Source organism: Pyrus communis, chromosome 3 (genome assembly GCF_963583255.1).
Source record: "Pyrus communis chromosome 3, drPyrComm1.1, whole genome shotgun sequence".
NCBI classification, from domain to species: Eukaryota; Viridiplantae; Streptophyta; class Magnoliopsida; order Rosales; family Rosaceae; genus Pyrus; species Pyrus communis.
In genome coordinates this window covers 21,554,895-21,570,079 of record NC_084805.1, presented here as the reverse complement: position 1 = coordinate 21,570,079, position 15,185 = coordinate 21,554,895, and the positions used below count along the sequence as shown (strand labels likewise).

The 15,185-nt window shown below is 37.3% G+C and overlaps 1 pseudogene; it reads right to left on the bottom strand.

Moving 5' to 3' along the window:
* Nucleotides 1–539: 539 nt before the first annotated feature.
* On the bottom strand, nucleotides 540–5,093 carry LOC137727766 (stemmadenine O-acetyltransferase-like; annotated as a pseudogene).
* Nucleotides 5,094–15,185: the final 10,092 nt, after the last annotated feature.

Here is a 15,185-nt window from a genome sequence, read left to right as displayed (position 1 = left end):
GTTCTTTCCTTATCAATATGATTGTAACATCTTATAAATTCATTCTTGAGAGGTGAATAGAATTAGCACAATACCATTCTAATCGAGCATTCTCTTCTCGGCTAAGTCATTAAATTGTTTAAGTTAAATGTGATCAGGCTGCATTTACCATATCAGGTTTATTACACATCCTTGTAAAATCTGAGCTAAATGGCGCTTTAAGTTTGAAAGGAAAAAAAATATTAACCTAATTAATTAGTTTTCTATGCAGATGACGTTTTGCAGTAGTGGTGGAAAAGTAATTATGTGTATGCACTCAGGTGTGAGTTTGATCTTTACTAATCCCCTCCTTCTAATAATTAACAATTTAACCTATAAAATAAAATAAAACTTGTTTATTCAAAGTAAAACAGTAAAACACAGTAAGTAGTACATAAATTTAGTATACAGTCGTCCGCCCTTATTATACACTTGGACTAACAACAACATATAGCGGAGTTAATAGAATGAGAATAATAAAAAGAAAATAACTTTCATGTGGACCCTAATTGTATGGCCATTTACTTTTCCAAAACCTTGAGAAGCAATCGTAATGAAACCGAACCCGACCAGAGGATTTTCATCGGTTTGGTTTGGATTGGTCTCTCGCAGCCTAAACTTGGGCGGCTTTGGGTGTGATACTTTGTGACCTGACTAAATCGGGCTTATTGGCGGGTTAAGCTTGAAGTTGGCGAACTAACTCGACTCGTGCCCAGCCTTGGTCGGAGGAAGACGTCAGTTTCAAATTTAGCCATAACTTGCTTTTCCAGGCTAACGTATGCCTCTATTCCACTACCACCACCACCAGCCTCTTTGGTGTCGAGGAAAACTATTAGGTTCTTGAAGGTGAGTGCCGGTAAGCCCACCCATGTAGGTCTCCCCCAACCAAAATCATTGTCATAGAGATGATATCTGCACAAACTAGTGAAGTTATATGTAACCAAGTGTTCTCTGGTAAAACTGTCAGCATTTTTCTTAATGGAACTCAAGTGCTCATCTCCCTCTTGCAGTCGCTTCACGTACTCATTGTCAATCTTGCTCATTGCTTCTCGTATATGCCTAACCATGCCATAACAAGGATCATTATCCAAAATAGTATTACTAATTGTGAAGGGACCAGTCATGGAAATACGATAAATATTTCCAAAAGAAGACCGCGGCAAGGGGGATCCATCCCCGGGCGCAAGTTCACAGCAGATCAGCATGCAACTTATTCTCAACATCAGTATGATCACCATCGTTGGCAGCTTCCACAATTCGCCTCCATATGAAGGCCGATAAGGTCTCAATACGTGATGGCCGTATTTTGTTGCTTTCTAAGCCTGTATATTTTTTCCTGAGCTCCTCTATCGTTGACGCATCGAACACAAACCTTTTTGTTACCTTATTTCTTGTGATACCAACGTGTTCGTCATACCCAGTGATCTCCATAGGTGGGAAGAGTGAGGCTGAAACAATTTCCGGTCGCTCTATTTTCGCTTGATTATCATCATGGTCATGACCACCACGGCAATTGTAGCCCAAGTTTCTGCATCAATAGATCCATGTTCATCAATTTGTACACCATGTTTAGAGGGAAAATTTACCAAGTTACCATTTGTTTTTCCTGTAAACAAATATGTAATACCATTAGAGGGGACCTGCCCCCTTACTTTCATATGAAGGATTTAGGTATTATGTAACCTTCATAGATGATTGTACTCGATACACATGGATTTTTCCATTAAGAAATAAATCAGAAGTGTTTGCAACTTTAGTTCATTTTCATGCCTATCTGTGTACACAGTTTTCTGCTATAGTTAAAGTCTTCCAATCTGATGGGGGTGGTGAATTTACGAGCACTAAGTTTCAACAATTTCTATCACATCATGGTATTTTACATCAAAAATCATGCCCCTACACACCTGAACAGAATGGCTTCGCATAAAGAAAACATAGACATCTTGTAGAAACATCAATTACACTTTTTCAAACTGCAAAATTGTCAAATCAATTATGGTTTCATGCATGTGCTACTGCTTCTTATTTGATTAATAGGATGCCCTATGCTTCTTTACATATGCAGTCACCCTTTTAAAAACTATACAACACAGTTCCTGAAATTAAACATCTCAGAGTCTTTGGGTGTGCATGTTTTCCACTTTTAAAACCTTATAACACTTCTAAACTTCAGCCTAAAACTGCAACTTGTGTGTTTCTGGGGTATGCAGGTCAATATAAGGGGTTTATCTGTCTCAACATTGCAACTGGTAAAATTCATGTGTCTAGGCATGTATTATTTGATGAAACTAGCTTTCCATATTCCACTTCAAGTATGTTTCAACAGTCAAAATTGGTTTCTGCATCATCTCCATTGAATGTATCACATACTCCAATCCATTCCTCATCTTTCACTCCAGTCATTACATTAACCAATCAAACATCTATACCTTCATCTCATTCATTGTCATCTCAAACTACAGACTCATTGACTATGCATTCATCTAGTGCCTTAGATTCATTGTCTGCATCCAGAGCCTCAAATTCTTTGGAAACAGTTGCATCTAGTGCTCCAGAGCTTGTTTCTTTCCCCACAAATAATATCAATACATCACATATATCTTGTGATCCTGCAATACATCAGTTGCCTCCAACCAGCTCCACAACATAGCACTTTATCCCTATGGATCCTGATTTTCAACAGAAGCAACTAAGTGTTGTTTTGCCAATACCAATGAATATACATCCTATGCAAACCCGATCTAAGAATGGGGTGTTCAAAAATAGAGCTTTTATTGCTACTGTTGTTTCAAAACCTAAACCATTCAAAGCTGCATCTCAAGTTTCAGAATGGCAAGTTGCAATGCTAGAGGAAATAGTTGTTCTTCACTCTCAAAAGAATTGGTCTTTAGTTCCCTTGCCACCTGATAAGAACTTAGTTGGATGCAAATGGATTTACAAAATAAAGAAAAATGCAGATGGGTATGTGGCAAGGTATAAGGCAAGACTTGTGGCACAAGGGTATAGCCAAGAGGAGGGTGTTAATTATCTGGAGACATTCAGTCCTGTTGTCAAACCTACAACTATAAGTCTATATGGCACAACCTCCAGGATTTGAGAGTGCAACACATCCTTCAAACCATGTGTACAAGCTCCAAAAGTCATTATATAGGTTAAAACAGACTCCCAGAGCCTGGAACGAGAGATTTACCAGTTTTTTTACCGAGTCTTGGTTTTCAAGTTTCTCCAGCAGATTCTTCTTTGTTTGTGCAACAGTCTTCAAAAGGGACTGTGTTATTGCTCTTGTATGTTTATGATGTTATTCTCATCGGTAGTAGTTCACAATTAATCAGTCAAGTTATACAAGCTCTTACTTAAGAATTTGAAATGAAAGACTTGGGACAGTTGAATTTCTTTCTGGGATTGCAGATTAATTATACATCAGAAGGCTTGTTTGTATCACAGACAAAGTATATCACTGAGTTGGTTGATAAGGTGGATTTACAAGACTCTAAACCGTGTAGCATAGCATGTCTACCCTATCACAAGTTACTCAAGGATGATGGACAACCTTATCACAGTCCTGCACAATATAGGAGTGTTGTTGGTGCACTTCAATATCTCACTTTTACGAGACCTGACACAGCTTTTGCAATTAATCAAGCTTGCCAGTTTATGCATAATCCTATGGTCTCTCATGTCATTGCCGTCAAGAAAATCATTCGATATCTCAAAGGAACATCTACATATGGTATTCATTTCAAACTAGGACCACTGCATCTGCACTCTTATAGTAATGCAGATTGGGCAGGTGATCCAAATGATAAAAGATCAACTTCAGGTTTTGTTGTGTTTCTTGGTTCAAACCCTATTTCGTGGGCATCTAAGAAACAACACATTGTGTCTCGATCTTCCACAAAAGCTAAGTATTGCGCACTAGCAATTACTGTTGCTGAACTTGCCTGGATTCAACAACTATGCTGTGATATGCATATACCTTTACATTCATCTCCCATGATATATTGTGATAATATATCAGCTATTGCACTATCTACAAATCATGTGTTCCATGCTAAGTCCAAACGTATTGAAATAGACTATCATTTTGTACAGGAGAGAGTCACTCGCGGATATCTTCAAGTTCAACATGTGTCCTCAGCAAATCAGTCCGTAGACATACTTACCAAGGGCTTATCTGCACCTTTGTTTCAACAGCATTGTGCCAATCTAATGCTCAGTACCTTCAAGCATCAGATTGATGAGGGATATAAGAAGAATGAAGTTGAAAATAATGGTCCAAGTAAGAAAGATATCAATGGTTAAAACAATGCCACTTGTCAAGAGATTACAAAGGCTGGTATATTAGTTGGAATCTTAGTTGCTAGAGATATAGTTAGTTGGGATAAGGAGATAGTTGGTTGACATAAGGAGTTAGTTAAAAGGAGGATTACTTACTCTGTAAGATTGGGATTGAAAACACCTATATAAGTGAGGATTGTAAATCAATACGAACAATGAAGGAAAACATTTAAATCTGAAAATCTCTCTCAATATTTCGCATTATTCTTCTTTCTTTTAGTTCTTCGGTTCTGCTATCTTTACAAACATGAGCATGGATAGTCCATCTACAATCTTATGAGAAATACATAGACCAATGGCGAAGCCTCCACATTCAAACATATTGAGCTAGACACCCAGTAGAAATTCACCAGCGACATCATCCAGTTCAAACGGGCAAGTTTGTTGAGTTCATCAGGGATTGGATTGTTGAGAACCCACCCCAGAAAGTTGACAGTTATTGACTTGGGCTTCAAGGTAGGGAACACCTTCGTCATTGCAGTCTACAAAATGGTTTTTGAGTCTAGCTCGTCCAGCTAGTGGATAGTAAAGGGTTAAGACATATGCTAATGACTTCTTAAGGTGTTGGGATATTTCATTAATTATGGGTTGTCTCTCGCCATTGAATTCAAAGAAGTATACACTGGGGGATTTATTTGATCAAGAAAGGAGAACTGGTAATGGGAAATGTGGTTTAGGGTTGGAGAAGATGGCTTGATAATCTCCTTGGAGATTACTTCCACCTTGATGTCCTCCATATGGATCAAGAAATGAGAATTGGTAATGGCAAAGAAGTTTGGGGTTGGAGAAGATGGCTTGATAATCGCATAAAGTTCTATAATAAGTTAACTTGACTAAGTTGTGTGATCTATATTCTCCTATGTGTACATACACATATAGACTATGTCGCAACTCCCTTCTTCGTGATCCTGGTGGTTTTGGATTATTCTCTCACTGGTGTTACTGTAAACATGAAATTTCCTGCAACGAATGAAACAAGAAACACGTGTACAAAATAAATTTGTATTGATGAATGTTTAGGGTTAATATCTGTGTAGCAATTCTTTTACAAGAATCTTCCTTTGATTTGATCTCTAATCTTGAGTTTGATGAGTTTGATCCAAGGGTAGCAATCACTTGATCTTGAACCAAGATATGCTTTGGTCAAGGGTTGTTGAGGCTTGATCTTGAACAAATTGGGACAGCGGGTAGTGTTATGTGGTGGTGGATGAATCGGCACGTCTCGGCACGTGTGTTTGTTGTGCTTATTGATTCACCGCGAGCTCCGGGAAGAACACGAGTGTTTGAGTATTTTGGTGTTAGCCTTGGTCAGAGAACTTTTGAATTTCTCTGAGGCTTGGGCTTGCTTCATTTTCTTTCTTGAAGTATTTCTCTTAAAAATGAGACTAGTATTTCTAGGCAAGGGATTGAGTCTTAGTTTTGAATTTCCAATCTGAATCTCGTAATTGTGGGATTGATTTTCTGATTTGATTTAATTTAGCTGTTAGTTAAATTAGAATCTTTAAGCTAGGAAATTAAACCCCAATTGGTATAATTTGATCAAATTTGAGTTAATTTGTCCCATTTTATATTTGATTTGTTTTGTTTGACAGAGGTTTCATATAGGAGCAGGCATCGGGTTGGTCGAGTTGGACTTCAACCCGAGCATGTTGGATTGTCAATGGATTAAAGTCCAACTCTCACTTACAAGTGATCACTACATATTACTAACACATATTCAAATCAAGAAATAATTAATAAACAAGCACGTTTAAAAGTTACTAAATCCTTTGTGTATATTTATCTAATATATATGTATGCTTAAGAACTAATGTTTTCGGGTGGGTCGGTTTCAATCGGGTTAATAATAATTCAACCCAACCTAACCTACTTATTGAACAAGTGGTAGGGTTTTATCCATTGATAGATTGTTAATATTTAGAACCCAACCCAACCCAACCTTTATCGAGTGGGTTGGTCGGTAGACCCACTAAACTACCCAAACCTAGTTTCATATGTTGATGTGCCTCTCTTGATAATTCATCCAGTTTCGACGAATCACATACTATGTATGCAATTTGGTGGGATCCATAGTGTGCATCACATGTGTTCTGGCAAGTTTGGGTTTCTTCATTTTAATCCTTGATAAAGACTGAAATTCAATTAAAACCTTATGTTAGATTATATATTCATTATAGTCCTTTGACTAAATTTCCACGTCATCATAAATATTAAAACTCATATTTTTTTTTGTTTTTAAATATTTAATGCGTTTTTTTGGTTCCTATAATGCCCCTATTAAATATATGATTTTAATTTGCTCCATATTTTTTGGCATTGATTATTGTTTGACTTTCTAAAACGATAAGCACAGTCCAAAAAAATATTAGTGATACGTTACAAGAATTAAAAAAATACCTAATTCAAATTATTCATTATCACCATCCAAAGCATAGAGGAAATGCAAATAGCCAAATCATATATTATACAAAATCGAATGCACTTAAACCATGTCCTAATGTGCTTAAATCATAGTACCTAGTCAAATGCACATAAATCATAGTACCAAGTCAAATGCACCGAAACCATGGTACCTACTACAATGCACCTAAATCACAATATCTAGTCAAATGCACCTAAGTATGTAATCATAGTATCTATTTGCATGCACCTAAATCATAGTACCTATACAAATGCACTTAAGTCATAGTATCTAGTCAAATGCGCATAAATATTCGTACCTTAGGTCCCATGATTAAAAAAAAAAAAAAAAAAAAAAAGTTGATGCTATTACAAGATACTACATACATAGTCCTCTTAATTTTAGAAAATGAATTACTAATTTCTCGAATATGAACTAAAATCAGTTTGAAATTTGAATAAGAATAAAAAAAAAATTACTACAAAATATCATATTCATCCTAAAAATAAGATATAATAAATGACGTCCTATATGATTGTTAATCAAACAAAAAAAAAAAAAAAAAAAAAGGTCTTCATTACAAACATTGACAAAAAGGTATAATTAGAAGAATAACAAAGAAATAAATGACAACTAATGTTGAATGACGTCGGCCAGGAACTTAATTCAATTGTTAATCTAGCATACGGTATTTGTCTAGACTAAATCTTTTTCAAGGATTAATATGTAGTGGGGTTTCTCTATTTTAATCCTTGATAAAGATTGAAAATATTAAGATTCATATTTTCTTGTTTTTAAATATTTAATGCGTTTTTTTGTTCCTATAATGCCCTTATTAAATATTTGATTTTAATTTGCTCCATATTTTTTGGGATTGATTATTATTTGACTTTCTAAAACGATAAGCACAGTCCAAAAAAATATTAGTGATACGTTACAAGAATTAACAAATACATAATTCAAATTATTCATTATCACCTTTGGAGATGGTCTACATCAGGCAGGTTGGGATTTTTTTTTCTTTCTTTCTTTCTTTCTTTGTCTAGAATTCGCAACATGGGTGCCTGACTTCAGAAATTAGTTAGTCATTATAAATTTATATTGAAGTTGTTATTCATAAGATTAATTTAATTAAAATATTCTAATTCAAAATAGAGAAAAATAGCAATTATACTATTACCACGAATAATTAGAAACTAAAGAGAATGGTGGACCTTAAAAGATTCGTTAGACTTTGACAAAAAAGAAAAAAAAAAAAAAAAAGAAAGATACGTTAGACAATTAGTTGAGAAAATTATACAATAAATATATAAGAGCATCTCCAATAATACTAGCTAAATTTTTATTATTGTAGCTAACCAAATGACTCAATTTGGTTAGTCATCACATCGAGAAATATTAGTTATTTTAGCTTAAGTTAAAATATTTTAATATTTTTTTTTTTGCTGAATTTAAAACCCAAACCCTTTCTTGTCTCTTGAAGCCCATAAACAATATAATTTTATAGTTTTCAACGTTCAACAAAAATTGAATTTTTCTCTCCTAGCTAAAGTTAGATAGCTATTGTTCGTACAAAGTTAATATAGATAGTCCGTTAGGTAGCATGTTGAATTTTAATTTTTCTATATTTTATGTGAAAGTAGTAAAAAAAGTCTTATTTAGCTAGGCTATTGGATATGCTTTAACTTTTGTTGGAAACGTCATGGCTCCGAGCTGCTACCATGTTAACAAACTACAGAATGGACCTCGTTTTATCAAAATTTGTAGAATTATGTGTTTTATTAATTTAAATATCGATGTAGAAGGGGTTGATTTATACACAAAGTTATAAGCTATTTCAAGTAAACAGAAGCTATAATCAAGCTAATTTACTCTAGCCCAAGAGTTGACGAATCCCCAAATATTGGAATTGCTTACAAACAGATCGTGGGTTTTTGTTTCTTTAACAGCCAGGATCATACAAGTCAACTGGACAGTTAAGATGACTCTATCATCCCAAAATAATATGTTACTCTATGAAATTAGTATTTAGTTTAACAACTTATAATTGTAATGACGACTTCATAAAATCATATTCTCCATCAAATATGGCCCGTCCATTAGATTAAAACTTATAGCAACGATTAAGATGGCTGAAAATGCATCACAACATGTTCTAATACGGGAAAAAGGTGATATTGGGGGTAGAAAGCCGTAAATGGTTGCAGCTGTGAAATAAAGCAGCAGAGTGTTTGGTAAACTTTTTTTGTAAAAGTGCTTTTGAAAAAAAAAAAAAAAACAGTATTATAGTGTTTGGTAAACTTTTATGTAAAACAAACGTGAAAAAAAGCCAGTTTTTCAAAGCTGGGTTTTGCAGCTTCTTGTTTTTGGCTTTTTTTCATCAAAAACTGTGAAAAAAAAATGAAGCTGAATGTTTACCAAACACAAAAACATCTCCCAGCTTTTTTTTATACCTGTTTTTTTCAGAATCACCTCAGTACCAAACCAGACCTAAGAGTGTTCTATACAGAGGTTTGAAATTCAATTTTTCTCTTCCTCTATATTCCTTTTAATAAAACAAATTAAAAAATTGTCATTAGCACTATGTTATGTCATATCTCGATTTCGAGATATGCCCCAAATCGATACACCACAATATAACAATAGCGTGCAGTAATATATAAAACATCTTACTAAATTCAATACTTCAATAAAACACATACTAGATGGGTCTCTCCCACATAAGTATGCAAAGTATCGAATACACAATGCCCATATCCTCTCAAATGAAGTACTGAAATGAAAGAAACCTTGGTCGTCTTGCCCTTCAAGAGTTGTGCAACTCATGTAACAAAGCGCCTCTGAGCTAGTTAATCGTAAGCTTTGAATCATAATCGCGAGGACAAATGAATTCAATATCAGATTTTCAAGAAACCTTTGCTGTAGCTTGCATGGCCGTCTAAGGGGGTATGGCTGCGGCATCGATCTGTTAATTATCAGATCTTCATCCTTAAGTTTTGGCAAATTAAGACTGCGAAAATCAATGCAAATTCAAATTGTGCGATTCTTCTTTATGATTGGCACAGAGTCTACTAGGCTAAGTATCTCTTGATAACTCCAAGTAAAACAATCTTTGTATTCAATAGGTAATATACAAATTTCGGTCCTTAACTAAGGGCCGAGGTAACAAGGATCTAATAAAAAAAATCGGGGATCATCGACCTCCGGTACATAAATTTCTTCCAACGGGTTCTTAACTTCAGGCTGGTTGTCCTCAAATTCGGGCAGTCGTTGCTTTCAACTGCTCAAAGGAAAAAGATGCCTCGTCATCCCCTTAGGCTAGAAACTCAATCAAGTTGGCGCTAGAATGAGGTTCTTGAAAAATCGCGTACCAATGGGCCTGCAAACCTTCTATTGGAAGAAGCACATGGGTGTACAGACAGCACAGCACAGCAAGCATACAGCAAGGGTGTGCACTCAAAGCACATGGGTGTACAGACAGCACAGCACAGCAAGACAGCAAGGGTGTAAAGGACAGCAAGGGTGTAAAGCTTTTAGCTTTCTTTGTTGCTGACTCATGGACAGCAGGGAAAGGAATTGCATATGCATGTGTGCTGTTGCATCCGAAGCTTTCTTTGTATTATGTATAAATATGCCTTCCCATAAGGCTTTCTAGATATGAGAAGTATTACAATTCAAATCAGAAAAATTCAATATGGTATCAGAGCAAGAAAAATAACCTACTTCTGCATCATCTTATCCATGATGGATCCGGATGGCACCGACCTGTTATCCTTCCACTGCCAAGAGATGGTGGTGATCGTTGCTCTGTGAAGCCAGCCTGACGCAGTGCCCTCCGCTTTAGGAAAAGTGAAGCCCGAGCCTTCGCCCAGACCACCAAGTCGACCACGAACACGACGTCCAACGGCCAAGGGACATGGCAGCGATGTAATTTCCGCTCCCCAAGTGGCCAAAACGACGTCGCAGAACCTGGTGACCTTTCCTCCAAAGCAAACGAGGCCCACCTCGCCGACAACCCAGAAATCGTCGAAGCGGCCGAGGTTGTCGAAGAGGAAGGAGATGGAGACTGAGAGCAGCTCAGTGAAGGCGAGCAGTAGCAGCAGCTCCATTCTTCAAAGCCGACCTCTCCATTCTGTCTGCCCTTTGGGGAATTGATGTTGTTGCCGTGGGGTTTGATGGGTTTGCTGGTGGATTGGTTTTAAAAGGATCGGCAGCATCAGACAGCAGCTACGTTTTTTTTTATATATTAAAAAAAAAAAAAAAAGGAAGAAAAATTCTTTCTTTATTCTTATAGGTCTTTACATGGCGGAAGAGAATTCTTATTCGTTTGGAGATTCCCAGATACCTTCCTCCTCAACCGTGTCTGAGGTGGATGTCAATCCAAATCAAAGATTAAGCTCGGTCTTGTTAAATGAGTTTAATTACTTACCTTGGTCGAGAGCAGTGAGTCTTGCCCTAGGTGGAAGGTCCAAGCTAGGGTTCATAAATGGAAGCATCGAAGTTCCTGATGTTTCTTCACCAACTTATGAAATCTGGCTTTGCAAGGATCAGCTAGTTATGTCATGGCTCCTAAATTCCATGGAACGTAAACTAGCTGAAATATTCAATTATTCTGAATCATCATTCAAACTATGGCAGACAGTCAAGGAAATGTATGGCAGCCAGAACAATGCTGCACGTGTGTTTCAATTGAAGAAGAACATTTCCAACATACAACAAGAAGGAAAGCCCTTTGTTCAACTTCTAGGCAGCATGAAGAGCATGTGGAATGAGCTGGAAATGTATCGGCCTCACACAACTGAGGCGTCTTTACTACTGAAAAGGGCAGAAGAAGACAAGATATTCCAACTCTTGTCAAGTCTCGATCCAGGATACGAAGACCTACGAAGCCACATACTCATGAACCCCGAACTGCCTTCCTTGACCAGCGTATGTGCAACAATCCAACGTGAAGAAGTACGAAGGAAAGTCATGAACACTGGCACAAAGACCAGTGTAATTGAAGCAAGGGCTTATCTAGCCAACGAAAGAAAATACAAAGTGAAGAATCCACACTTAAAGTGCCAACACTGCAACTATACTGGTCACGTTAAGGAGACATGCTGGATTTTACATCCAGAATTAAAGCCAGAGTTCATGAAGGATAACAAGGGCTCACAAAGACTGAACCGTGCACCACATAGAGCCAACAATGCAACTACCTCAACCTCTCATAGGTCTGATGCACTCAAGAGCTTCACTGCAAATCCAGCTGCACTCATAAATGAGTTTGCAGTGTATCTTCAAAGCAAGAAAGAAAGGATTAAGAGTGACCAAACGGTCGGCTTTGAAGATGGAAATTCAATAGCTTTGCTAGGCAAGTTTGCTGGATTTCTGACAGAAACACAACACATGGCCCAAGATGACATGCAAGGTATCATGACTGCTTTTAAAACTGCTCTTAATGTAAATATGATGCATGATTTGTGGATTGTTGATTCGGGTGCCACAGATCATATGACCAACCATGTTTCTAAGTTTCACAAGTTTGAAAAATTTTCAAAACCGTCTCAAGTCTCAACTGCCAATGGTGAGAGTTCTAAGGTTTTAGGGAAGGGAAATATCAACTTAATATCGGACAAAATTGAGTCAGTAGCCTTATTTGTTCCTTCTTTTCCATTTCAACTTCTATCTGTGGGAAAAATCACCAATACCTTAAATTGTTTGGCCATTTTCTCTCCTCACAATGTCATTTTTCAGGATTGCCTCACCAAGAAGACGATTGGTGAAGGGTTTTACCTTGATGGCCTCTATTACATATCAAAAAACAGTCCCAGAGGATTTCAAGCCAAGTCCAGTCCATCCCAAGATAGTCAATTGTGGCATCAACGTTTAGCTCATCCTTCCCAACCTGTTTTTTCTTCCTTGTTTCCAAACTTAGGTAATGATTTAATTTCGTGTGAAACATGTCATTTGTCTAAAGCCACCAGATTGCCTTTTACCTCATCCTTATCTAGGACTAGTAAAGTTTTCAAACTAGTTCACTCAGATGTATGGGGACCAGCGTTTAAATCTTTTGATGGTTATAAGTATTATGTAACTTTTGTCGATGATTTCTCTAGAGCCACATGGTTGTACCTTTTAAAGTCTAAGAGTGAAGTGATTGAAGTTTTTAAGGATTTTCACAATCTTGTTAAGAACCATTTTTCCTCTCAAATTCAAACCTTAAGATCTGACAATGGCACCGAATATATGTCCCATATCATGTCATTATATTTAAGCAAGCATGGTATCATGCATCAAACAAGTTGTGTCGGCACACCTCAACAAAATGGTGTAGTTGAAAGGAAAAATCGTGACATTCTGGAAAAAACGAGAGCATTAATGTTACAAATGAACGTACCAAAGAGATTTTGGTCACAAGGAGTCATGGCGGCTGTGTACATCATCAATAGACTTCCTAGCCGAGTCTTGGGGTTTAAATCTCCACTTGAAGTCATGAAAGGAAGAAAAATCGACCTTTCACATCTTAGAGTCTTTGGCTGTGTCTGTTTTGTTCATATACAGTCACACCATCGAGATAAGTTGGACCCTAGAGCTCTTAAATGTATTTTTCTTGGTTATTCATCAACACAAAAAGGATATAAGTGCTATGATCCTCAACTAAGAAAAATAATTGTATCTAAAGATGTACGATTCCATGAAGCTAACCTTTTTTTCAGCAAATCACATGAAGCCACAAGTCAGGGGGAGTGCATCTTAGACCTAATTCCTCTACCAAGAATCTGTACTTCTACACCTCCCATTGAAGTCAATAATGAAGGTACTCATCCTGATAATTCTGTGCATGATGATGACTCGGTGCATGATGATGACAACGGCAACATAGAAAATCCTCAAGGTGTGGATGACAATTTGAACGAGGATGAGACAAACCTCCTAGTACCTCGACGCAATCCTCGGCGTGATAGACAACCTCCCACAAGGTTTCAAGATTTTGTCACATATAAACCGAGGCATCCAATTTCAAATTGCGTGTCGTATCAAAAGGTAACTCCATCTCATGCTGCCTTTCTTAACAACATTTCAAGTCACAGTGAGCCTCAAAACTTTTATGAGGCTAATAATCAAGTTGTGTGGAAAGAAGCAATGAGAGATGAACTCAAAGCACTAGACCAACACAAAACCTGGAGCATCACCAAACTTCCACAAGGAAAAAAGGCAGTGGGCTGTAAGTGGATCTATAAGATCAAGTTTAATTCTGATGGTTCGATTGAGAGTCATAAAGCCAGACTGGTGGCTCGAGGATTCACTCAAACATTTGAGGTGGATTACAAGGAAACATTTGCTCCTGTTGCAAAAATGAACTCAGTAAGGGTTCTATTGTCTGTTGCCGTCAATAAAGGTTGGTCTATGTATCAAATGGACGTGAAGAACGCTTTTCTACATGGTGATCTTGAAGAAGAAGTCTATATGAGATTGCCACCAGGACACCCACAAAGCCAAGAGCCTAATTTGGTGTGTAAGTTACATAAGTCAATTTATGGACTGAAGCAATCACCACGTGCTTGGTATGCAAAACTAAGTACCGTTCTTCATAACATTGGTTTTAAAAGGAGTAATGCAGATTCATCATTATTTGTTCGCACGAGAGCTGCAAGCAAATTAGTTGTGTTGATATATGTGGATGACTTAATAATAACAGGTGATAATGCTGCTGAAATCACCACACTCAAACAGTCACTTCAACAACAATTTGCGGTTAAAGATCTTGGGGTGTTGAAGTATTTTCTTGGAATCGAAATGGCATCTTCTTACAAGGGACTATTTCTTAATCAACGAAAGTACGTCATGGACCTACTTAAAGATGCCAATATGAGTGATGCCAAGCCTGCACTTACCCCTCTTGATAGCAAGCTCAAGCTTGACTTGGGAGGCACGCCACTCTCGGATATCAGCTTATATCAGAGGCACCAGACCAGACATCTCACATTCAGTAAGTATTGCCAGTCAGTTCATGCACTCTCCCACCATCGAGCATCTGAACCTTGTCAAAAGAATCTTACGGTACTTAAAAGGGTCTGTTGGTCGTGGCATCCTCATGGCAAAGAATGACAACACTCAAATCATGGGGTACTATGATGCTGATTGGGCAGGAAATGCAATCGATCGCAAGTCCACCACTGGTTATTGTACCTTTGTTGGTGGAAACTTGGTCACGTGGAAGAGCAAGAAACAAACTGTCATCGCAAGATCAAGTGCCGAAGCTGAATATCGTGCAATGGCCTCAACCGCGTGTGAGCTGATATGGCTAAAAGGACTTTTATGTGACTTAGGTGTGTTCACAGCTCAACCAATGACCTTATTTTGTGACAACCAGGCTGCCATGCACATAGCATCAAACCCCGTCTTTCACGAGAGGACGAAGCATATTGAAGTTGACTGTCAC